Below are 27056 nucleotides of genomic sequence, written 5' to 3' on the forward strand. Positions count from 1 at the left end.
GAAAGGAAAAAGCCTTGTGTGCCTTCTGATTACTCTAAGTCAGGCTTCCACGGCTACAGCTGACTCACCCTAGAGCAAAATAAAAAATTAATGAGACACTCAGAGGAACCCAATTTTGTTGACAAAGAACAGTCACAGACTAGAAAAGGCTAAATTTTAGGAAAAGTATACAACTTATTCTCACTCTAACTGGAGCCCACATTTGAAGCAGGAAAAGGGTTTGGTTTTTCAGGTCTGCTGACCTCGAGGAAGTTTTTATGAAGAATTTGCAGCACTGTTTAGAAGCCCAGCCCATGTCACAGGGCGAACAGGGATCTCTAAGTGTGCCAGGCTGGACAGGAGGAAAAATATTACATGGATACTTCCGCTGCCTAGAAAACAGGTCCATATTTCATAAGTGTGATTTTTATAGAATATGTCATCATTTTCTACAGATAAGATAGGTATAGTGAGACAAATCACTCATCCAATTATAGAGAACAGCTTTCTAATAGTCTGAGTCCTAATTCCTCACACTTTCCATTTCTGTCCTGGAGAGAAGGTATTTGGTAAGTTTCAGTTTCCTCAAGTCTGTAGATTGGAGATAAAAATGGGACCTCTTCCTGATGGGACTTTTGTCAGGATTAAATGAGTTAATCTATGAAAAGCACTTATGAGAGTCCTCGGTACTTAATAAAAGACAGATGAAGTTTGTGATTATTGCTATTATTACTTATTTGAGTCAGTACCTCCTCATCTGCAAGTATTTTGTGACACAGTCATTTGAGAAAAATAAACTTCCATGGATTTTGTAAAGCCATGAAGAGTAATTCTGGTTGGGGGTAACTGATGGTGTCAGGGCTTTTTCTTCTTTAAAAACTTAAAATATATAAGCAACCCCCACTCCCCATTCATGATATTACTTCCAGTATGAGATTAAAAAAAAAGAAACTGCTGATTTCTAACTGTCAAGCTTATTTTGGGTATCCTCTTAGCACCTGTATCATTTTACTAAGGCAAACAAACATAAGTGGTGGTTCTATTAACTGGGTTATGATACTTATTGTAAATGTTTAAATTTTCACTATATTTTTAAAAAAGTCTTCAAGCTCTTACTTGTACCAGGATTTAACTTTGTTAACTTAGAACACACGAGTCTCCTGCTTCTGAAGTAAGCAAACATTTTTAATTTTCTGTTAAGTGCCATCTTAACAATATTTAAACAAATTTCCTAAGGGTATCAATGATATCCTTAATTGAAGGTCATCTATAGCAATTCAACCATGAACAAAAGTTTATGCTGATCTAAAATTCTGCATTCGTATAAATGTTTATATAAGGAATCCTTGTTTCTATGAGAATCTGTATACAATGATATGAAGGTCTATGTATGTCTCTTCATGTATATATATATATGCATGTTCATATATGTGTAAATATACATGAACCACACATATTATGAATAGATGGAAATATATATTTAGAGACAAGAGAGAGAGGTAAGTGAATCAATTTTCAATAGTCAAGGAAAAGTGTGTGACATTTCTTTAATACCTGCCATATAGTCATGCACGTTTATTCTTTATTATCTCTGTCAGCCACTCCTAGGTGCCTTGTAGACAAATGCTAGTCCTAGTCCTGGCCATTTATTTTTATTTGGAATTATTTCAAGCCTAACTCTTTAAAACTGCTTGAAAATGCTTCCTTGATATGTTGGCCTTGTACCCTGGAGTGAGTTGGAAAAGGGGGAGATGGAGAAGAAGCCTTATGCAGAAAGAATTTCACATCTTTTTTGAGGAAATGCTGTCTTGTTTTTGCCTGCACTTGCACAAATACAACTTCAAAAGACCCTTTTCCATTCTGAGCAATGCGTGTGTGTGACCAGAAGCAGTGTCTTTTGTGGCCAGAAGCAGTTTTTGCTACATGCATCAACTTTCACTATATCCTTAGCAACTCTTTCTTTTATGCCTGTTCCAGACATCAGTTAACAGAACCCCTTCAAGAACAGATGTACTGAAGAAATGCATCAATTTGTTATTTGTTACAGTTTGGGGGTGTCTGTCCTATGGGTTTTCTAGCCAAAGGCTTATATGTTTCCCAAGAGAAATTTACTTTCATGAGAGAAGAAAATTGAGGCGAATCACTGCTGTTAGACCCTGAAGTCAGAGACATTGGCTGCTTGTCCTTCTGTACATGTGAAGTAAAAGCTCACAGTAACAGAAAGAGACATGTTCCAATCCATCTCTCATTCTTTCTTGGTGTGAAAAATTATAAACGAAACCAAATTTTTCTCTGTCAATAGAATGTGTATGATTACAGCTGTTCATATTTTCACTCTAATGAAGGGCTGCACATTTAATTGTAAGATTTATTGGGTACTGTACACTTCCGTGTACATGCAAAACAGTTAATCGACATCTAAAATGCTGGTTGTTTATTCTGACATTAATGATCATATTTCTTAATTTGAAACAAAAAGCATTTGGGGAAAATGTATTTTGTTCCCTCCAAATAAGAAATTAATAAATTCAATGTAGGAAATAAAAAGGGCTGGAGAAAAAGAATATTGATTTATGTATGTGAGGCTGAGGAAAAGCTAAAATGCTTAAAAAAAAAAAGTCCATAATCCCCCATTCTGCTGGAAACAAGAGAGTTGATTGCCAGCTTTGTTTGATTTCACAGAGATCTCATACGAGGCTGGGTTCATAAACAGGTGAAATGATGGAGTTTATTGCAACGCACATCAACACTGAAACTAAATAACTGTGTTGCCATCTCAGTCCCGCTGAAAGACGGATGGTAAACTTGACCTGCCGCTGGTACTATCCGATTGCCATTTTTTATTCCCCCTCCGCCGCCCCCCCAGGCTGAGCCACGTTGAGTGAATGCATGTGCACGGTCAGGTCAGGCCCCGGGATCGGGTGAAACTCGGTTCACATTTGCATACAGGCGGAGCCTCACAATGAAAGCCCATCTGTTCCCGTCTCGGAGTACAAATCGAATGTCACCCAACTCACTGCAAACGACAGCAGCATGGCCATTAGATGGAGGAACGCTCAGCTCAGGTTACGGATATGGAACTGCTGATTTGGGTTTAAATACCTGATAACTGAAGACTTTTCATTACATGTGAACAAAGAATGAACTTTGAACTGCAGAGGAGATACCCTCTTCCCCACCCTGGGCTCCCCTACTTTTCCCCATTACTAACACTTAGCTGCTATATTTTCCACTGTCTTTATTTTTGTATAAAAATTAGCCAGGCTGAATGTCACAATGTCCTAAATAATTGCCTTTTTTTTTCTTTTTGGAAGGGGGCTGGGTAAGAGGTGGAGCAGCAAGAGATGTTGTAAATAGAAAATGAACTCTGAACTTTATATGCCCTCAAAGGTCATTAATATCAAGGCAATGTTGTTCCTTGAACTTCTAGATGTTACCAGGGTAGAAATTCTAGTTGCTAGAGTTGAACCAAAGTGTGAGCTGCCTGACCTTTATTCCTCTCTTCCCCGCCTCCCCCCATCTGGGAGGCACCTGTCTCCTAGAATCCTCTCCACTCGCAGGCCTGTTTACCCCAAAATAGCTTATCAATCACAATCCACATCAGAGATTATTTTTCCTGTTAAAATTCGGCAAGTATTTCCCATTTACAGACAGAAATCACATTCATTCTGACACACAAGAAGATAGATAGAAAAGACCCCAAGATAACAAGGCCAGACAGACAGACAGACACAAGGACATTCATGGGCAAAACATGGGTCAGCTTTCATCAAAAGCCTTCTTACCCTGATTAAAGGCAACACGTATACTACGAGAGTCTTTCTTAGGGGGGCACAAACATTGGGGGTTTGGTTCCTTGTGCTCAGCTTTCAAATATTTCAGAGTTCTGTTGTGTGAAGACATTTGGCATCAGCCTGCCCAAGCACAGAGCCTGAGTAGCTGCAGGTCCGCTGGAAGCTCCTCTGTAGAGCAAAAGGGAGGCTGGCTGGCCACACTCTTGGTTTCCAGGCAGCAAGAGCCACTTTATGAATTGCAAATGCATCTGATTGGGTGAAAAAAACATTTTAGATATATCTGTATAAGACCTTCCCTGATTTGCTTAAAGCAATTATATACTCCCCTCCACCCTCTGGCCTGTATTTCTTTCTTAAAACACTTACTAAAACAACCTTACAGCATTTAATGTAGTCGGGTTACACATGGGATCCATAATGTTTAAAGGCCGTTGGGTCTCCTCAGTCAGGGTTTCTTTACCACTATGTGAAACTATGTTCTTATTGTTTGTCCCTTAAAAATAATACCAGGGTGAAGAAAAGATTTGAGGGCTTTTTCTTTTTTCATCCTCTGCAAGAGCTTACGGTCAACCTTAATGGAAGTTCTACATGCATTAAAAGGGAGAATAGACCCTTTGTTTCAGAAGAATGACCAAGACAAGGGGTGAATTTTGGTTCCACTTTGTCAAGTTTAAGGGGAAACTGAATTCAGGAAAAGAGGGAGGGGATTTGCTAAGTAACTGTCTTAGCTGTCTCCCTATTGTCTCCAATCTTAAACTTAAAATATTTTATTGTTATCATATAAATAAGTCAGGAATTCGTATTAAGGGGCACGTGGCTGTGTGATCTCTTCGAGATCTGTTTATTTGCATTTCATGCAGCTGGGTGTCTTGTGTGTGATCGGAAACAAAGCAGGAGAAACCAACAAGCAGGAAATTTAACAGGAGAGCTTTTTTCTGTTCACATCGGGAGAAAATACCCCATTAAGGACATGTAACTGCTTTACTTCTATATCCTTGGGGGGAGTCGAATGAAAAATATTCTGCTTATTACAAAATGATAAAATAACTTGTTTATAGAAATATGGGTTGCTTTGTTTCTTATTATGTACTTGGTGGGGGGGGTGTGAACAGGAACCGAACCTTGAACTTAATTTCCCCTTTGAACTCGTGACCTTGGACAAGATTCCCCATGCGTTCCCCTTCAGACAAATTTCATCACAATTACAGTCCCTTCCACTTGAGTTAAAGATATATAATCATTGATTTGACCTAATTACCTGATACATCCCTTTCTTTGCAAGGTGAAAGCTAAATGTGTGAACAGAAGCTGACCCGTGAAGTTCTGATATCCAATTTTTATTCTAATTATCATAAAACACTTTCAGCCTTACTCTATTTTTCTCAAGTTTTCTTTTGGCCCCTTCCCTGAACCCACTATTCCTTCAAATTCAACAATGCCCCCTAGGTTTCGAGCTGCTTGGCAACAGACCTTCAAATGCATTATGCACTACATGCGCAAAGTGTCATTTTTAAACAAAAACCTAAAGAGTAACTCTGCATTAGAAAGTCGTCACTAATCCCTGTCTTTCATGGAAAAGTCTTCTGAGGAGATAAAAGAGTGGAAAGGAGACTGTTCCCACAAGGTTCTGAAATTATCTGACTTCTTAGCATCAATCTATTATGACTCAGACTCTTCTAATAATTTACAAACTTCAGCTTATAAAGTGGGCACAGGCGATATCAATAGAGTTAGCACAATTAGTTTAAACTACTGGGGATTGTCTGTTCTAAAGGGAGTGTGTGTGTGCATGCACACACTAAGTTTTATGCAACACATCCCAAAGACTTTTAAAAGAAAGCTTAAGTCGTAGAACACATTTTTGAAAATCAAACATGATTTAAAAGCAAAAGCAGAGTGGACAAAATAAATATACAAATTGGCGTTTAGATGTATGTCTCTCGATCTCGATACATTTTTTAAAGGAATAAACTGAAACTGCAGAACTTTCACTATTTTGTCTTAGACCATTGGCAAATAAAGATGAATGGCAAAAAGTTAGACAGCAGAGAGTAAATAAAGCAGAGATGATTTTTATTCCTTTATATCATAGTTTATAGTCAGGTGCATCATGCTCTTTTAGAAACCAAACAAAATTTTCTTTTATGTCATTTTTATATCATATCACTCTAAATGTTAATGGCATGACAGGTGGAAGGGGACGAAGGCCTGGCAAGAACACCTGTAAAGTCAAATCCCCTATTCTTTTTGCTGGAGCTGCTGTGTCCCCTCTTAGAAAAGTTAAAGAACACCAAAAAGAAAAAGTTACCCTTTGTCTGAACACCATGGTGGCAAGCAACCTGAGTTTTATTCTCAGCAATTACTTTTAATTACACTTTGACGCCAAAGGCCTAAGCAAACAGGAAAAGGAAGAAAAAGTAGGTGGGCAAACTTTCTATGTAGGAACTGGTCAGGTGTGCATTGAGGCAAATCTTTAAAAGGTTAATATTTTAGGAAACCAAGTGTAACTAGGATTTCACAGTCGCAAAATAGGCTGGACGGCTCCCACAATGCTATTGGTAGTTTCTAAAGGGTGCAGGTCAAATCTACTGCCTTTCTTCACTTACAGATGTCTAAAAATTACAATGAACTCTGAATAACACTTGAAAAAGGCTTTCTACAATCACCTCCGCCCAAGGCCCTATGTATAATCAAAAGCGGAGAGTCACAGGACTTCTGGGTGAAGTAATGGAGTCAGATGGCTATAATCCCTGTTAGAATCACAGCATTTCTTTACAGAACTGTTGCTACTAGTTTTTGCTTGGCTTTATCAATACATACTGATACTGGTATCTCAGGCAACCCTCCAGGAAATGGAGAAACAGGCATTATTTCGAACCTCAAGGTAGTTCAATGTCAACATGGACAAAAAGCAAAATGTGACTGCAAGAAATTGTTCTCACTTGCAGGTCAGATTCTAGGCTGGAGAAGCAAATAGAAAATTTGTACTCAAAATAATTTTAGAATCAACACAAACAGAAATAGAAATGATGGAACAGAGTATGCAGAAAAAAAGGACAAATGTTATATCCCTTGGGGCTGTGTGTGTTCTGCCTACAGGATGATCGTCTACAGTTGAGGTTCTTAATGTGGTATCTGTGAACACCCTGAATTTATATGCAAATGCACGTTGTGTGCTTGCTTGTGCGTACTCATTTTTATGGCAAGAAGAACCACTGCTACGTAGTGATAAGAAAAAGAATAAAAGCACATAACAAATGATTATAATTTCCAAAGAAAAGATATTGGCAGCCAGCTAACAGCTCCCCATCATCTCTCACTTAGGATAGTGGCTTTCAAGCTTTTTAGCATTGATGAAAACATTGCAAATTTTTTAACAGACACAAAGTATATATGTATTGATTTGCAAATTATGTACACATACCACCACCACATATCCACTAACCTCCATATTAGGAATGCTTAATTTTGCACACATGTACACACTCTATTATTTTCTTCCCATTTGCTGTGAGTCATCTCGTATATCTGATTCTGGTCTCCCCAATCTCCTACTCCCATGCCCTTTATAATTAATTTTACAAAAAGTAATTAATCTTGCACATATAAATTACATCAGGCCAAACTCTTGTTAAAACTTACTAGTTACTTCCCATGAGACACAAAACAAAGTCCAATGTCCTTCAGAATTCAGCCCTTTCTGTCTCTTCAACCTCATTTCCTAACTCATGTAGCTCTAGCCACACAAACTTCTTAATTATTCCTTGAAAGCCTTTACATCTGCTCTACCTTCTGCTGGAATGTTCCTCACTTAGACCTGCACGCCTGAGCTCTCACTTCATTCAAGTCTCTGCTCAGAGGCCTCTTCTGTCCACTTGTCTCTGGGAGGCTCATACCACCATCTAAAAGTCATTTTCTATCTCTATGTCCTTCAGTCTTTTCTCTTTTTGTTTTGTTTCAACGCACTTACCACTGCCTGACTATACTTACCACTGCCTGATTATACTGTCTCTGCCAGTAAAATGAAAGCTGCATGTGGCTAGGGATTCTGTCAATTTTATGTGTCCCAACATGAAGTCAAACACACAGTAGGTCCTCAAAGATGAATGAATGAAGAACAGTTAGAACAACTGATGGATATCCCAACCTGCTGTTCCTTTGAAAATGAGATTCAAAAGACTGTTGACAAAACAGTGATTATGAATTTGGGCCACACTGAGATGAACTATGAGCTAAACTATTGGCTGAAAACGAAGCTCTCTCTTTTTTCAACTTCCCTAACACTAAAAACATACCTTCTTTATAGCACCTTTCCCTGTTTCTTTATATCACAGTTTGCACATAGATCTTAACTCACCCAGTAGCCTTTATGGGAAAATTCTCAATCTGTTCCTTCATGTCATCCCTCACCCTCATGGGTGGGTAGGCATCTGGCTCCTGGCTACTGGGTGGGGCTGACAGTCACATTCTAACCAGGACAAATTGAGGTCCAGCAGTGCATATGAGAGTGAAGGGTGCCAGTCTTTTGGAGATACTCTGCACTCAGATGGATGTTCATGGGCATTCATCTGTTGACAAGGCTGAATGAAGAAAAAAGACTCACACTGGAAATGAATCTATGAAAAATCACCAATTCCTTGTATGATAATGGAGGGAAAAACTATCTCAATGTTGATAAGATAAAAGAATGATGAGCATAAATAGAAACTAAGCTTATATTATCAGATGACCTTCCTTTCTTTTTTTAGAGGGCAATTTCCAAACAGAAGTAGGAATATCACAAACATGGCACTTAAATAATGCTTAGTAATACCTTATGAAAGCAAGTCAGACAGTAGGAACAATTTTAAGAATGACGAAATGCAAGAGTTCAAAGGTTCAGAATAAACAAAGTATAGTTCTATATAACCACTAGGCTGGTCACATAAAATGCTAAAATATCTCCTTTTGAAAGAAACTCAGATGGAAAAATTAGAAAACAGACGATAATAAGCAAGTTACAACATTTCTGACCCTTAGTATATTTATTTGCAAGTTGAGGGGGGTGAAACAATTAACTTCTCTGGTCTTCTTCTTTTTTGAATTGTAATAACTAAAATAAGAACTTAGTTGGATATTTCAGTATGTATATTTATGCTTATTAATGACTGAGATCAGAGCAAATATTAAAAAAATCTCATGAGATAGTAACATAGAAGGTACTAAAGAAGTCAGAAAAAAAAAAAAAAAACCACAGAAGCAATCAAGGTGTGGAGGTAATGACAGAAGTACTTAAAGAATAAAGTAAAGGGCCCTCCCACATGGCACAGCAGGTTAAAGCACAGCAGGGCAAAACTAGTAGCCTCTTTAGCTTCAGTTCGATCCCCGGTCAGGGAGGTGACCCACAAGGCACGGCAGACCTCTCCTGACCCGCCCGCTGCTCTCCTCAGCAGTGGACTTGTCAGTCGGCCTGTTCTGCTCCCCACTCTGTCTCTGATGAAGCCTCTCACCGCCCCTGCACCTCTGGCCTGTACCCCAGTTCTGTATGCATAAATAAATAAAATAAATCTTTAAAAGAAAAAAAGAATAAAGAAAAATAGAATTCATTCAGGGAAAACTTGACATCAACTGGGAGAAAAATAAACCCCAAATACAATTGTCAATAAAAAAGAAAGGTTTAGAAAACATAACACTCTGTTGTGGCAACAGAGATGGGCAAATGAACTCGCAAATGACACACGAGCAAAAACAGAGATTTTAGATTTCACATACAGTCCCATCACTCACAGTGTCCTAGGAAGCATTCGCATTTCTAGATTCCTTATGTAGAAATTGCCATGTTGAAACAGACCACTGGTCCATTGCTTTTGTCATGCTGTCCTGACAGTGAACAGATGTTACAGAGGAAAGCTCTGCTCTCACCAACCCAAATCCAATAATACACCTAATGGTGCAATACTATATCAAGAACATCATTTCTTTTTGACCTCAGAAGGCAATTATCTTCTACCCAAAGCAGGAGGCTGGCTCACTTTGATTTCATGCTGGGTGGCCACCTAACAGGTCCCAGTTAAAATCACATCAAGGCTGCTATCGTCATCCACTTGGCTTTTCTGACGCTAAACTACTTTCACCATTGGCTGTCACCACCACCACTAGACTCTCGTGGGTCTGGATTCATGTAAGTATGATACAAATGGCTGTATTTGTACTAGCCACAGATGTTTTAAAAATCTTGGCTTTCTCAAAAATTAAAGATTTCCGTTATTAATTTCCAAATATTTGAGTACTTTTAAATAAGTGATCATTTAAAAGTGGAGACCACCACTGCCCGGCCTTTGGCTAAGATCAAATGTAGTATCTGTTCTTACCAGCTTAAAAGTGGAGACCGAAAAGAGACGTGGACTTAACATCTGAAGGAGAACAGTAATACACAGCATGGTAAGAATAAACTCATGATAGAAAAATCTCTGGAACAAATGAGGTCTTGGGTCCTGACAGAAGGAAACAAATGAAACAGATTGGAGTGGCAGCAGTTTCCAGCTCCTGGAAGGTCAGACCTCCACTATACACTGAACTGACACTTCAGCTACGAATCTCAAGGTCCTCTTACCTCCAGAGGAATCTCCTTCGGGAAAGATCTCCACTGCCACAACCTATCACACCAGGCAATGTAAGAATCAGCTAGGATGATATTTAAGCTAATATGAAAGAATTGGCGAGGCCTTTTGCCATTTGAGAAAATTAAGACAAACTTGGAAAAGCTAATTCGTTTTCCATCAGTGTGTTCTGGAGATGAGAAGCTGTTGTGGATCACGGTGGGTGATGATGGTGATCCACAACTTGATCAAAACAACAACATTAAAATTCTGAATATTGTTTTTCTTTCAATAAATATTTGAAGCCTCGATCAGAAACCATAACCACGTGTCTAAAATATTTCATATCTCATATGAAAACCATCTGCCCAAATGGACAAATAACCCAAGGTTTTCCAGTAACAGGTGAAAAAAACCATGGGGCAAAATTGTCAGGATATTTTATGGAATAAAAGACCTAACGACATATAAGATACCGAGAAGGGAAAAAAAATCAAGTGATAAGGAAAGAAGGTAGAGTTTCCTTTTGATATTCTCCATTATCCCAGGAAATAGTCTCTCATGGACCACAAATAACTAGGTAAAAATTCCAGAACCTAATAATCAGGACAAACTTGGCCTTCAGTAGGAATTAGTATAAGGTAATAAACCTCTAAATCAATTCTGGGTGCTAAGTAAATGAATAATAATAAAATTAAACAGGTATTTGTAGATAAGGATGTTTTTCAAAAGTAAAATTTTCCTTTACTTCCTGGAATGAATGATGCCATGAAAACCTATCACATGGTGAGAATTCATAGCTTATAAATACAAAACAATAATAAACTATAGGGACTGAGTTTTGTAATGCTTACAAACTAAGTATTTACTGTAGAAAAGTGTCTTAAAACAACTTAAGGCAAAGGAAGTATGGAAAGAAAACATAAAGCCAACTTTTTTTTAATCAAAAGGAGAAGCATCTTCTTATCAGTAATAATGGCGATTTCAAAGCAATAATAAAATACAGTATTGTATACTTGAAAATTGCTGAGGGTAATAGACAGTTTTACCACAGACACACAAAAAGAGTTTAAGGATGTGAGGTGATGGATGTGTTAATTATCTTGATCTTGGCGAACATTCCACAATATATATGTATATCAAAACATCATGCTGGATACTTTAAATATATATAATTATACTGGTCATTCATTCTTCAGTGAGGTTTGGGGGGGAAATGGCAATAATAAATAAAATTCATAGATACGTAAAAACTCATTCAACTGTTATCATGCTGGTCAGGAAGGAGTAGAAGGCAGTGATTATTGCACTCATTACACACCTAATGTTTTCTATTTTTAGTAGAAATCTCTGTATTCGGGATCAGACCACCCAAGCCAATGAGCTGCATCCAGATAATGCGAACTTGGGCAAGTGAGGGCTCAGAATTTCCACCTTTTTTTTCCTTTGGAAGGTGTGATATTAATGGAAAACAGTGATCTACAACAGGAGAAAAAGCAAAGGACTTAGACAATCAATATCCAACCAGACTGTAGGAGTTACTTATTTGTATCTGTTTTCTATCTGCCCACAGACAAAGATCCCTTAAAAAATCACTAGGGCCAATTCCTTACCTTCCTAGATAGAAATGTACAACTTGTTCAAGATATTCAGTAGCTGTTTAGCCACCCTATTTTAAGAGATATTAAAGATGTTCCACAATGATTTCTGATGTCCAATTTTCCCTTATATTTCAATACTTTTTTTAAAAAAGATTTATTTATTTATGTATACAGAACTGGGGTACAGGCCAGAGGTGTGGTGAGTGAGAGGATTCACCAGAAACAGAGTGGGGAGCAGAACAGGCAGCTCTACTGAAATACACTGCTAATGGGAGCAGTGGGCGGGTCAGGAGAGGTCTGCCACGCCATGTGGGTCAGCTCCCTGGCCGGGGATCAAACTTGTACTGCAGTGGCTTCGGAGAGCTTCATAATGCAGTGCTTTAACCCATTGCACCTCCAGGAAGAGCCCCTATTTCAATACTTTTTAAGCTAAAATACTCTCATCCACCTCTTTTCCTCCCTCCCCCCCCCAAGTGACAGGAAAAGTACACACCACTGTCGAAAGTCTCCTAACCTTGTTTCTAATGCTGCCTTCTTCCATAACATAAATCTAACCAGGTCAATTCACAGCTTAAAAAAATTCTGTCATAGCTGCTTACCACCAAAAATAATAGAGTTTAAGTGTCGCCTTCACCATCCTACACAAACTGTTTTCCAGCCCATCTCATTCTGTTCTTTGTGCATGCAGTGTATACTTCAGCTACCAGTCTCTACCCTGAAAAGTCTCCTTTAAGATCTTCATTCATGTTTCATTACTGCCTGGAATCACCTTTCCTTCATTTTTTGTTTTTAAAGATTTATTTATGCATACAGGCCAGAGATGCAGGAGTGGTGAAAGGATTCACCAGAGACAGAGTGGGGAGCAGAACAGGCCGACTGATGAAGTGCACTGCTGAGGGGAGCAGCGGGAGGGTCAGGAGAGGTCTGCTGCGCCCTGTGGGTCACCTCCGGGCAGGGTTTGAACTCGTGCTGAAGTGGCTTTAGCTTCTCAGTGCTGCGCTTTAACTCTCTGTGCCACCAGGGAGGGCCCCACCTTTCCTTCATTTTAAACTGGATGTAAATCAGGTCCCTCTACGTGAAGTTTCTGGGGGATTTCCCCTTCAAGATGGATCTCACCCTTTGTTTTCTTACCACATTACAGAAGGACCAATTCTTCTTTCATTGCATTTGTACAAACACCTGTGTGAGCGCCACTGGAGGGTGGGGAGAGTCTTGCTCTCCTCTTTACTCTTTGTCTAGGGTTTGCACAGCAGGCACCCAGCCTTTGCTCAGTTATATATATTTGTGTATGTCTGATTTAGATACCTTTTGTTTGAAATGTGGTTCATTTTGAGGGGCAAATTAGTACAATATGTAAGAAAGCTATATAGTTATTTATTTTTAAAGATTTATTTATTGATGCATACAAGAACTGGGGTACAGGCCAGAGGTGCAGGGGGTGAGAGGATTCACCAGAGACAGAGTTGGGAACAGAACAGGCAGATGTACCAAAATACACTGCTGAGGAGAGCAGCGGAGGGGTCAAGAGAGGTCTGCTGTGCCGTGTAGGTCAGCTCCCTGGCCGGGATCAAACTCATGCTGCAGTGGATGCAAGAGCTTCATACTGCTGAGCTTTAACCCCTGTGCCACCAGGGAGGGCCCAACACTATATATTTATACTCAAGACAGATACAGGTATATGGTACATACTAACATAAATATAAGTGATATTATGTTATCCTAACTGCTAATTTAATGGCTATAGCCAAAGGGAATCAACCATTTCTGAGCAAATGGCTGCTCCTATATTTCTAGGCCACGTCTGTCCTAGGCAGAAGACAAGGGACAAACAGAAAGGGAGAAAGGAGAGGACTTTCTTAATACTTAAAATTTTGGAACGTACACTTCCTCCAGCGATTCATCTCAAATCTCGACGATCAGAATGGTGTCCTGTGCCGCGTTTGTCTAAGAAGGCAAGTGTTTTCAGCCGAGCACAAACTCGGGCTGTATGAGGAAGAGACAAAGTGGAGACTGATACACAGTTAGTATAGCCTGTCACAACTGGGAAGAGGGGAGAGAGTGAAGTCACTATTTTCAAGCAACAGTAAAACAAAGCTAGAGAAAAGAAATCAAGTTAATGTGGACAAATTGTAGAGAAGCTGCAAAGATGGCATCAATCCCTGCATGGGGAAACGGCCTGAGAGCGCCGTGAAGCTGGGTGCTAGCTGGTAGCTTTCTTTTTAGCACTGGGACAATATACAAGACATTTTACTTACAGCATCCAAATTAGACTCAATAGCTTGTGGACAGTCAAGATTTCCCACTTAGATCATTAGAAAGCGATGCTGGAAGATACTGGTCTAAAGGGGCGCTGTGACAAGTGGGTCACACATTAGAGGCACCAGACAGAAGGCATTGTGTCCTTTACTTTTAATCATTTATTATTTATTTTAAAGATTTGTTTATTTATGCATACAGAGATGGGGTACAGGCCAGAGGTGCAGGGGCGGTGAGAGGATTCACCAGAGACAGAGTGGGGAGCAGAACAGGCAGATCAATGAAGTACACTGCTGAGGGGAGCAGCGGGCGGTCAGGAGAGGTCTGCCGTGCCATGTGGTCACCTCCAGGGCAGGGATCGAACTCATGCTGAGGTGGCTTTAGCTTCTCAGTGCTGTGCTTTAACCCACTGTGCCCCCAGGGAGGGCTCTTCACTCATTTATTTTAAAACTTAGTTTAACAAACAATTATGAGTGATTCCTATGTGAAAAGCATTATGCCAGGTGCTGGAGGCTGGAGGATGAAGAATAACACAAAGCTGAATTGTCGGGCATGATCTCTCCCTTCAGAAAAGGAGATCATGAAGAGGGGGATACATAGGAACACCCAGAAAAATAACAGAGAAGCAAGAGGCTCTGAATTGAGCAGGGCAGATTCCCAAAGGGTCCATGGCTGATGAGGAGTCTGCTGCCCCAGTAGTTCCACCCCAGGGACAGGATGGGTGGAGGGAGCTTCCCAGGGCTGGGCGACTGTTTCACAGGACATAACCCTTTCCAAAGACACACTGTGTGCCTTACACACACGCTCGTCGCTGCGGACTCTCCCGTCCCTCAGACGTTAGTGCACACTTACTGAGTGTCACCATTAGCAGCACACACATAAAAATGACATTTTTTTTTTTAAAGAGTAACCATGCTCAACTCAGCAAACTTAGGAAACAGTGATGAGAAAAAACTACCTCCATAACTCCAGAACCCAGAATCCCACTATGAACATTTGGGTGCATATACCTGTGCTGGCTGTGTCTACTTCCCCCTTTCATATGCCATGGCATTTTCCTACGACAATAATGACTCTTCTACTGACAGCATCGTCTTTAGAGGCTGCGCTCAAGTCCATCATAGGGTGGAGTGTAATTTGTTAACCCAGCCCCATGCAATTAGACATCCAGGTTATTTCCAATTACTTGATGTTCCAGGAGCGGTATCAGCTTAATTCCTTAGAGTAAACTTGTAGGAGTGAAACTTCTGGGTCTAGAGTTCTGTACATTTTCAAGATTTTTGGAAAATAACTTTCTTATTTATTTTAAATTATAGAAACAACATATCCTTACTATATAAAGTTTCAAAATAAAAATGTGCAAAAATATTTTGGTGAGAACATTAATCTTTTTTCTAGGCCTATATATACATATATTTCAAAAAGTGGGAGTTTATTGTCTGTGTTGTCTTATAACCTTGTTTTTTCACCTACAAACATAACTTTTAATGGTTGCATATATCCATTATGTGGTAGTAGCTTCATGATTTGCCTGTTTCCAATGTTGTGTTTTAAAAAACAATTTTGCAGCGTCTTTGCGCACACTTATTTTCTTTAAAGTACATTGCTGAAGCTGACCTGCAAAGTCAAAGGGCATTCCATTTATGCTTTTTGTAACATTCCCCCCAGTTTCCGTCTGGAAAGATTGTACAAGCAATATATCCACTTGTATGGAAGCACTTTGTCCAACACTTTGTCCAACATTACGGCGCCCAGCCCTTGTCAGTCAGATACATTCCTATTGATCTTCTAAGACAAAATTCAAATGTCGCCACCTCTGAGAGGCCTTCTCAGATCTCAGTTTTCAACTTCTACTGTGCTCTCTCAACACAATTTATGCCCCTCATCTTAGTGTATTCTAACAAGAAGTCAAATTACTCATTAAACATTGTCTTTCCCACTTGTCTGGTCTAATCCTTAATTTACTTATGGATCCTGTTTTATTCACTGTTGTAGCTCCAGTATCTGGCACACGCTGAGTATGTGCAATGAATGCTTGCTAGAACTTCCTATGTTTCCCTCCACAAAATGCTATGTACTTGTCTTCAGATTCTAATTGCTGATACTATATATATATAAGAATACACATGGATTCAATGAAAGTAGCCAGGACCATTAAAGTATAATCTAGTAAGAAGTGATAATTAGTCAATAACTGTCATGGAAAGGAAAACAAAGCGTATATTTCCAAGCTTTGACTTTCTATTTCATTATCCTTGGCCAAAAAAGCTCTGCTAGATATTTCTAAATAAAATAGTACCGGTATTCTAAGTAGCTTTCATTTTTAAAAGAGCAATTGTTCATTAATGTACACAAACATATTTTGTATTGTTAACAACGACCACACACACATACACACACCATGCATGGATAAAACCTAAATCCACAAATTCCAACCAAGTAAAGTATGAAGAAACTTAGAATAGTTATGTGATGCCAATGTTATGATGCTTGTAATCCTGCCAGGGGCGGAAAGCATCAATCATTCCCCCTATATTATAAACAGCCCCAAACATGAGCATCTTTGTACGTGTATCTTGTTCTTTGCTAGAAATGCCCCAATAATGAAATAAGATTTACTTATTTTAATATGGGCCAACCTAATTAAAATACCTGTCAAAACCTCCCTGTCCCATATTATTCTCGAAATCTTGGTAAGTTCCTTTGTTCCAAAGCTAGGAAAATAGATAAAACAAAAAAGCACTATCATTCCTTGCAGAAAACTCTACAGGTCAAGTGGCTCAGGTTCTTCAATCTTCTGGAGCTTATAATTGATTGGAAATAGCATCTGCAAGGTTGTCTCTGATTGGAATTTTTTTTTCCTGCAAACTCAGCAGCCCTGGGACTAAAGAACTGATTTTTTAAAAAGTGGTTTATCTAGACCAAATTCAAACACTAGGATATTACAGCTCACAACAAGTGCATTTCTTTTATGTCTGAAATTTTTTTTTAATGTTTGCCTTTATTCTTACATTGATTGCAGATCAGAATTTGGAGCAGGACACTAATAACATATCCGATAATTTCCCCTCACTGTTCTTTCTAGGTGGTTCCCTGTTCTGATGACTATAAACTTGGGCATTATCAAGATTTACAGAATGCTAGGAACTTATTATAAAGCTCTTCAATCCAAAGTGCTTTTTTCCCCAAGAGCCATTTTAAGGATTACCACAGGGTGTGTGATAAGAAAACTGAAGGAAGAAAAGGTTTAGGGCCATTCAGAGTGGTTCATTAGGGACAACACACAAAAGGGCAACTGCCACTTATTTCTTTAAAAAAAAAATTTAAAGATGATTTGCCAAAGCGGGCACCATCGGAACACTCTTTCAGTTCAAGTACAGAAAGGCCTAAAGTTCACAAGGCACACTGATAGGCCAGAGAATAAGCCATGGACTTCAGATCGACGTTCCAATACACCTTAGTGTTTTCTTTTCTTCATGAAAGTGTGCCTGCCTTAAAAAATTGTTATATTATGTCTCCTAGGTCTCTACTATATGCTGCCCTTCATGCCTTCCTTTATCATTTATCCATTGAACAATCTAGGCCATTTAGCTGATTTCTACTGTCTGCATTTCTGCATTCTGCTAGTTAGTTGCAGGGCCTGCAAACTGGCAGTGGGACCCATGTTGACCACTTGGGTTTGACATTTTTTTGTGCCTCCATTTCTTCTCCCCACCGCCCCATCTCTAATTATGTCCTAGTGCCTATTGGTAGGCTCTATGTAGGTGAGTTATTGAGTTTAAACAAGATGAAAGTTTCTCAACCAAAGTGTACTGGATTAAAAAAGAAAGATTTTGGGGGCCCTCTCTGGTGGCACAACAGGTTAGGATGTAGCACTGCAAGCCGGCTGCAGTCACTTCAGTGCAAATCCGATCCCGGCCGGCCGGAGGGGGGTAGGGGGGTGTGACCCACATGACTAGGAGACATCTCCTGTCTCACCTGCTGCTCCCCTCAGCACTGTATTTTGTTGATCTGCCTGTTCTGTTCCCCACTCTGTCTCTGGTGAAGACACTCACCGCCCCTGCTCCTCTGGCTTGTACCTCAGTTCTGTATGAATACATAATAAATCTTTAAAAAATAAATAAAAAATAAAGATTTAGGGCCCTCCCTGGTGGCACAGCGGGTTAAAGCACAGTACAAAGAAACTTAAGCCATTTCCGCATGAGTTCGATCCCGCCTGCCCCGGAGGAGATCCACATGGCGAGGCAGACCTCTCCTGACCCGCCCGCTGCTCCCCTCAGCAGTGTACTTCCTCGATCTGCCTGTTCTGTACCCCACTCTGTCTCTGGTGAATCCTCTCACCCTCCACATCTCTGGCCTGTACCCCAGTTCTGTACGAATCAATCAATAAATCTTTAAAAAATAATAAAAAATAAATAAATAAATAAAAATAAAGATTTAGGAAACCAATAGTCTTTGACAAGAAACTATTCAATCAACCTGAGAATCTCTGCAATGGAGTAGCATTCAGATCAGAGTATGCGACAGAGAGGGAGCTGCTTGAAAGGAAAAAAATCTGAAGAGTTTAGGAATTTTTTTTTTTAAGATTTATTTATTTGTACATACAGAACTGGGGTACAGGCCAGAGGCTCAGGGGCGGTGAGAGGCTTCACCAGAGGCAGAGTGGGGAGCAGAACAGGCAGATCGACGAGGTACACTGCTGAGGGGAGCAGCGGGCGGGTCAGGAGAGGTCTGCCACGCCATGTGGTCTCCTCCGGGGCAGGCGGGAATTGAACTCATGCGGAAGCAGCTTTAGATTCTCAGTGCAGTGCTTTAACCCGCTGCGCCACCAGGGAGGTCCCTAGTTTAGGAATGTTTTAACTGTGCCTTTTCCTACCTTGAAAATGTGGAAACCCACTATTGAAGTTATAATGACATTGCTCTGGGATAGCTGACCTTACTACAGGGGAGGGAGAGGAATTCTGACAAACCACGGTGGGGGAATGTGATCAGAGAAGCCACACCCTACAAGTGCCTAGCTCCTGTCTGGGTTCCAGTGCTGTGACATGTGAGAATAACAGAGAAATCTTAAACTTTAATATCATATAAAGTTAATACTCAATAGTTTTACCAAGAGGGTTCACTGGGGTACTGCATTCAAACAGGATTTTTAAACTGTGAACGACTATCAAATGCATGAGTTAGTGAACATGCAAATCCTGAGTAAGCCCGTAAATACTTCATTATGAAAAAAAATTTAAATGCCTTGAAGAACTAATTTCTTGATAAGGGTTAGATATGGCGCTGACGCCAAAGCAGCGGATAATCTACATGGCATGATGAATATTTGTGAAGGAATAAATGATGCCATCCTGCCCCCAAAACTCACAGCCCCATAACTCAGGAGCTCTGCAAGTGCTTCAGGAGGAGCCTTCTAAGCTTCACACAAACATCCCCGTGCCATTTAAACAACTCACTCCACAGCCACTCATCAAAATGTCAAATAATGATTTACAGCAGGTGAATACTGAAAAAAATGCTGATTTCTATTTACCTTTCAATTGGTGCAAATCCATTAACGATGGATTCTAATGCTCTTCTTCAAAGCACTTCGCCAGGTCATTTCCCTCCTACTCCACATCCTGTTTTCTCTGGGCTTCTCACATAAATTTACTTGAGGGTTCTTCTGCCTGTTCACCTTCCTCATACCTCTGACCTTCTCCCCAGCAACAGTCTAGGCTGTGCCCTCCTCTCTTCTCTCACTTGCCCACCCAACTTCCATCCTGAAGCTCCTGAGTACTATTTCAGGGAGTCTTGACAGTCTAGGTAAGAAGTAGTTATTTTGAGAGCTGAACTCTCCAAAATGGCGCCCATAACTGCATGTGGCCATTCAAATGTATACTTAATGAAAAGTTTTTAATATTAAAAGATTTCATTTCTCAGCCTCACTAGCCACATTTTCTTTCTCTCTACTTGCTTTTAATTGTTTCCTGTTATTTTATTTTGTAATGGAGATAACATTGCTTTGCGACACTGTATGTGATCCAGAGGAATATTCACACCTCCCCCCATGAGTGTCACCCCCACACTCACAACCCAAGCACCTATCAGCCTCCCTCTACCCTGTGCTCCCCACCTCTTAATCCTGCTCCAGGAGCCTCAGTTCTACAGTCAGGTTTCCAGAGTTTGTTTTGGGTTAGTTTTGTCTGTTCTTTGGTTTGTTTCTTTATATTTCACCTACGTGTGACATACCGTGTTTGTCTTTTTCCTTCTGACTTGTCTCATCTAGCATTAACCCTTCCAGTTCCATCTGTGTGGTTACAAATGTCAATAACTCATTTTTTTTTAATAGCCGAGTAGTATTCCATCGTCTGTATAAACCGCATAGTCTTCATCCACTCATCTGTCCTTGGACACGAAAGTTGTATTCCATACTTTGGTTATTGCAAAGAGTGCTCCAATGAACACAGGAGCGCCTCTATCCCTTCAAATTAGTATCTTGCATTCTTCAGGCTCACAGGCCATACTTTTCAGGTGTTTGGTAGCTACAAAGGGTAGTACAATGACTAGCCTACTGGAAAGAGCAAATATTATAGAACATTTCTATCACTGCAGATTGTTTTACTGGACAGCAATGTCAGAGACCCCCTTCCCTCTCCCTCTCCTCCATCACCTTGGAAAACAATGTGGCGTAGTAGAAAAGATAAGAGTTTTGGAACTAGGGACCCTCTAGGTTTTACAATGGACCTAAAAGGTGATGTTAAGAAACTGTGCAAGTGTCTAGTACAAAGCTTTATAGAGCACAGTTGTTCAATGAATGCTTTTCTAAGAAACCCCAGGATCTTTAAGTTTCCCTCTCAGGAGTGTACACAGGATGTAGAGGAGCATCTACAAGTGTCACTCCCTTTTCTGATGGGCAGTGTGGCATATGGGAAAGATTACGGGTTTTGGATAGGTAGAGACTTACTCCAGCTCTGCTTCTGTCATTTCATCGTGTGACACCCGGCAACTTAATCTCTCTGATGCTCAGTTTCTTCATGTGTTATATGGGACCAGTGATACATACACACAGTGCACAGTGGATTAGACAGTGTAGACGAAACACTGGTTCTGGCACATGACGGGTATCCCACAACTTTAATATAGACAGTGGGTGCTATATTTAACCTTACTGAGTGCCATGAATTCAGCACAGTGAGGTGCTGCATGGCTGCTGTGGCTGGCAATGAAGATCAGATAGTAAATCCTCTGTAGGATGGCGTTATATGTTGTTTAAACATTTTTCTCTAAATAGAACTTTGTCTGGTCTTCTTATAATGTAGCTCAAGTTTTCCTCCATGGTATTAATTCCATTCATAATAGTTCTTTTGAGCTTATATGATATGAAGGGGGGGGGATGAGCATTCACAATTCATCAGGTAAGCTTTAATTTACCATTATGATAGGTTTTTAAAAAAAGATTATTATTATTATTATTGCTACTATTTAGGCATTTATGGAGAGGCATGCTGGAACAGAGCTGAAAAGACTGCAATAAAGCACCAACAAAGGTTGCAGTTTAAAATTTTTCCTGGACAGCAAATCTAAGATTTCTGCCTGTAAAGCACAACCCAAAATTACAACTTTTGCCCCCTTCAAAAAGAGATTAAACATGTGCATGAGAAATTGGATGGCTAAAGGAAGAAGAATGGGAGCATTTTGTTCAGATTCTCTTGCACATTCATGCTGGCAGAAGAAGGGCAAACAGCGCTGAGTCTGAGTCTCTGTTGTTTCCAACAGCTGGTGCATCCTAAGGAGAAGCACCTTTCTAGAAGTTGTTCTTTTGCTTGAGTTGTCTTGTTTCTTTATCTGCTAGAATGCTTGTGGGTCTTTCTAAAATATCTTTAGGGGAGGAGGTAGAGGATAGTAAATCACCAATTCACTATCCAGTCATTCCCCAGGAAAACAGAAAAAAAAGAGAGAGAGAGAAAGAAAAAAAGAGAGTGACCAAGTAACCAAATAGAGAGAGCTATGAGTTCAATGACTGAGATTACCCCATGGCAAGGGCTCTGTTATCATGGAGAACGTTCCTTTATCTCTCAGAGACAATCAACCTTCAGCCAGAGGAGTGCAACCTTAAAACCTCATAACTCAATTTAACATAGTGTTAAAGTTTGGGGGGATATTTGTCAGTGCTGGGGCTGATATAATCAGTCTGAGGGACCCTAGAACAAAGAGCAGTGGGTGAAGAGCATGTCACCTCTGTGCTCATTCGTTTCCTTGATGAACAAGGAGCTATTAGCTGCAGAGAAAGCATTATCTAGGTGAAAGATGATGCCGATTGTTTTAGCTGCTTCTCTTGAAATTGTGGAGCAGAACACAGGGTACCAGTGAGTTAAGAAGCAGTTTTTGTTACTGTGGTGTTGAGGGTTTTTTAAAAATTAAGTGTAATCTGGGAGGGTATACAGACACATAGTTACTCTTCACCAGCAGTCAGAAATCAATCCTAGACATAGATCCTTTAACCTCTGCTCTTACTTCATTAAATAAAAGTTTTCAAATACTCAATCATGTAAGACCTTTAAAAAGTCCTGTTAGGCACTTGCTTTTATGCAAAACCCAAGGACTAGTTAATAAAGCAAGGAGATAGAGTGTTTATCCAGCATGTAGCTTTTCAAGGGGGCAGCCACTTATACTAGAAAGGTGTGATCCTGAACCCCTAAATCACAACGATATTGTAAACCAATGTTACCTCCATAAAAAAGTTTAAAGGGAAAAAAAAAGCTTTCTCAAAAATTTAATTCTCAATAAATTACAAACTGTACACTAATGTGAGCATCTATATATTATTTGTAAATTCATATTCCCAATAAAATTGCCACTTAAAGAGTTTCTTCATATTGTATTTTAGTTAATTGTGTGCCTACTGAATTTTAATAGATATGTAATCTAGAATGCCTATTTAAAAGTCACCTCACAACTAATTTTTAGTATGTATATTTAAAGGATTTTTTTTACTTATAATAGTTTTTTAGTATTCTGCAGTCTTTATTATTATAGCCTTAAATCACTGATAAAATTTATTAAAGTAACAATATTAACTCTTCTTTGAAGTCAGAGTTTCTGACTTCAGTGTAAAACTTTATCCTTACATTTGCTAAATAGGCTTATTTTTATCATTTCTTTTCTACATGCTCTCTAGGTATGCTGGACTATAGACTGATAATTTAAGTTAGAATCTTAAAAATCCAGAAACTTTTATACAACATATTCATTAAAAATATATTTCAGAAACTGACTCAGACAACAACATAAAATATCTGCTTTATCATTAAAAAAATGACCAGCATATTTCATTTTAAAAGGATAGTAAAAGTTTCTTAATCAAAAACTTCGCAGAGATTTTTTTTTTTAACACATGGATTTACTGCAAACCTGTTCTATCTGCCAGGTCAGTAAACCTGCCAGCCTACCTCAGTCAATATCTCACATTGAGATGCCACATTTTAAACATCTTCCTGATCGGGTAAATATTATAGGATATATCCTTTTCTAGCCCTGAAGATATAGCTTTCAAGGAGACATTTATGAGAGCTGAAAGGATTGAGGGGAAAATAAAACCCATACTGCTTTTTAGGTTTTTAAAAAATTCTTTATTGGAATTTCAATAATTCATTTAGCAGAGTGTGCAAAAAATTTCATAGAAATCTTTTCTTAATTTTACACCTTTGCCATATATTGAAAATCATACCTAGTGTGCTCTTATATCACTTGGACTGAAAAACAGACTATGTTAGAATTATTGTGAGGTGATAAGTTGGGTAAGAATTTAAAGAACATTATAACTAATCCAGACAGAATTCAATTTTTGCCTGTTCTATATAGGAAAAGTAAACTTAAAGTTGTGAAACTTTTTCCCTGGGTCTGACTTTTCTATAAGACCAGGAGCTCTGCAAAGATTTGCACAGTAACTCACACTGTAACAGTCATGACTGCAACCTCCAGAATATCACACTGTCCCCATCAGGAGGATTGTCAAGGGTGCCATGATTACTAACTCAACTGTTAGAATTTACCAACCACCACTCACACAATCCAGCAATTTCCTCTTAACAATCTTGCTAAAAACAAATAAATGGAAAATGGAAACAACAAAAATGCTGAAGGAAGGCTCTCTTTAGAACTAAGAAATAAGCACCTTAAAAGTTTATAAACAATGTGTCTTTACAAGTTAGTCTCTGTTTATTTTTGCTAGTAACCCAGGCTTCTAACTAGGAAATTAATATCAACTTCTCCAACATTTGTTCTAAATTTCTTTGTACCCGAAATACAAAGCCATTATTCATGCAGGTACCTTTTCTTTCTCAATTAGATAAAGCTGGGACTTCTGATAGAGCTGAAAAATGTCTTCCCACTGGAAAGACAAGCTGGATGTATAGTCTCAGCACTAGGTAAAATGAGTCTTTAAAAAAAGTGAATCTACTTAGAGTTAAATGAAAATTGGACAATTTATGGAACAAGTGTGAACTGTAACAAAATCAAAATCAAAATCAGTAATAAACTGCTTTCCTGAAAAGCCACTTGGAATGAGTCAAAAGAGCAATAAAAAGTTTTCTCTGCTTGACTCATCCTAAATGAAAAAGGAATTTTAATTAAGTCCAGAACGGGGGTGGGGAGGTGGGAGGGGGGGTTACACTAAAATACAGCACAAACAAATTTAAATAAATTCCTGATTTTTGTGGAAGCAAATACACAAGCAATTAGAACTGTCTAGGTGTTCCTTTGGAAAATTCAGAAAGATGCTGCTATATAGCTGGAGGCATAAGCTCATAGAAATGGAAAAAGCAAGGAAGAAAGAAGTATTAAGCCTTACTTTCAGCTTCACTGATGTGATAAAGAAAATAATTATCCAGAAGAAACCCTTACAAAGAATCCAAATCTAGCATCCCAGGAAAATCTCTTCTACCCTATCAATAGCCCCTCAGGCACCTCCTGATAGTTAGAAAAGTCAAGCTTTTGCAAACAATTTCTATATTATACTGGTATCAACTATAATCATCCAAGAAACTGGTAATTATAATTTTTCTAATTTTACTACTAAAGGAAAGACTACAGACTCTTAAACTATTAACACATTTGGGTTAATAATTATTCTAAGATAAATATTGTTCAAACTGTCAAGTAAAGATAAAGCTCCTAGTGAGAAAGCTCTAATTCCAGAGAGTTCTGTGAAAACACATATACATAACTTAAAATCAAAACTCAAAGGATATGTATCCAAGAGCTGTAGCAATTTCTTGCGGACTAAACTGATAGAAATATGCATGGCAGTAAATAGCATAACTACGGGCCATTTTCTGCTTATCTACTCATAGAAGAATGTTCTAATATTTTTGTGAAAATTGACAATCCTGTCTCATAAAAAGTGCTGGCTTTACATGGAAGCAGATGTCTGAGAAAACAGACATAGATCAGAAAATAAGGCTCATAAGATTACCTAACTTGATTGTAAAGACATCTTTTAAAGGCTACGAGAACTTACTATTATTTAAGTGTAAAATTAGACTGTTACTATGAAGAGCCGTAAGTGCTTTGTTATTAGGAGGTCTCATCTTTAGTTTTGTTAACTATGGTCTTCAGCTGCTCAGTGGAAAGTCAATAAAAAATTAATAAATAGCTGAGATTAAAATTTATTCACCTCTTAAGGGAGAAACACATAAAGTAAATTAATGTCTCTTATCAAAAAAATATCTCTTCTAGGGGTGGGAAAAATACAGGATCAATCAAACTACCAGTTTGCTACTTAATACTTTAAGCATTTTAAAATTCTCTCCCATTTTACCTGTGACTAAACCCTTTCAACTTTGTTCTGTCAGCTATGTCTCTGTCACTCTTTTCTTGACATTCCTTAATTAGTATCTTTAATTTTCCTTTTTGAGAAAAAAAGAATACTTAATATTAAAAGTATGTTCTCAAATTTATTTCTAGAGCTCCCAAAATTGCTTAATAAGCAATGAAATTAATTAAAATAATAACATTCTAATTAGAATGTGACTTGGACATAAAGGCAATTTACCTTAATCACTACTCAAGTTTTTTGAGTGACTTTAAAATAACTTCTTAGGGACAGTGTCTAATTTTAATTTCTTCATCTCCTGGATTTCCATGAAAGGTATATTAACAGCAACCTTTTAACTGGTTCTTGTTTATGGAAGAAAGATTCAAAAAAGAAGTGCTACTTTTCATGGTATCCTAGAAAAATATAAGTTTGTGCTACCTGTAGAATTTTTTTTCAATGGTCAATACACATGAAGCCACTTCCACTCCAGTTCAGTCTTTCTTTCAGCTATTGGCTGCCTTCTAGACCATTATGAACATCTGAAATGCATCTACCCTATGAGAAATAATAAATTGTAAGACATAAAACTAATACGCTATAGGAGATGCAGGATTATTTGCTTGTTTATTAGAAATGCTAATTTCACCTATCTACAATGGCAAAGAAAGACATACCCACAAATTTTATTTAAAATTCATATCCAAGTCTCACTTGGATTGAAAGTCAAAGCTTTTGATTTTATGGTTTTACTTTACTTTACTTTATTGATATCTGTCCCCCCTCACTTCTATGATAAGAAATTACTGAAATGACAGTGGGTAAGAATCTTTTAGATTTCAGGACATAAAGCAACAGACATTTCTCATATATGAATGTATTTGTGCTTGTATATATACATATATTTTTCAAATTCTTGAATTCGTTCCTTACGATCACAAGTATATCATAGCATTCCTTTGCACTAAACTAAAACAAAATACAGACGAGACCAAAGTAATATTTTTTTTTACCACAAGAGGGGGCTAGAGAATTCTGATCTCTTCTAAGGTCT

The 27056-nt window shown here is 38.6% G+C and overlaps 1 protein-coding gene across 1 annotated transcript in view; it reads right to left on the minus strand.

Annotated features, from left to right (window-relative positions):
• The window catches only part of SKAP1 (src kinase associated phosphoprotein 1), a 250012-nt gene that overhangs the window by 150380 nt on the left and 72576 nt on the right, over window positions 1-27056 (minus strand). The gene's annotated exons all lie outside the window — the stretch shown is intronic.

Source organism: Condylura cristata, unplaced genomic scaffold (genome assembly GCF_000260355.1).
Source record: "Condylura cristata isolate star-nosed mole 26May11 unplaced genomic scaffold, ConCri1.0 scaffold00017, whole genome shotgun sequence".
Taxonomy (NCBI): domain Eukaryota; kingdom Metazoa; phylum Chordata; class Mammalia; order Eulipotyphla; family Talpidae; genus Condylura; species Condylura cristata.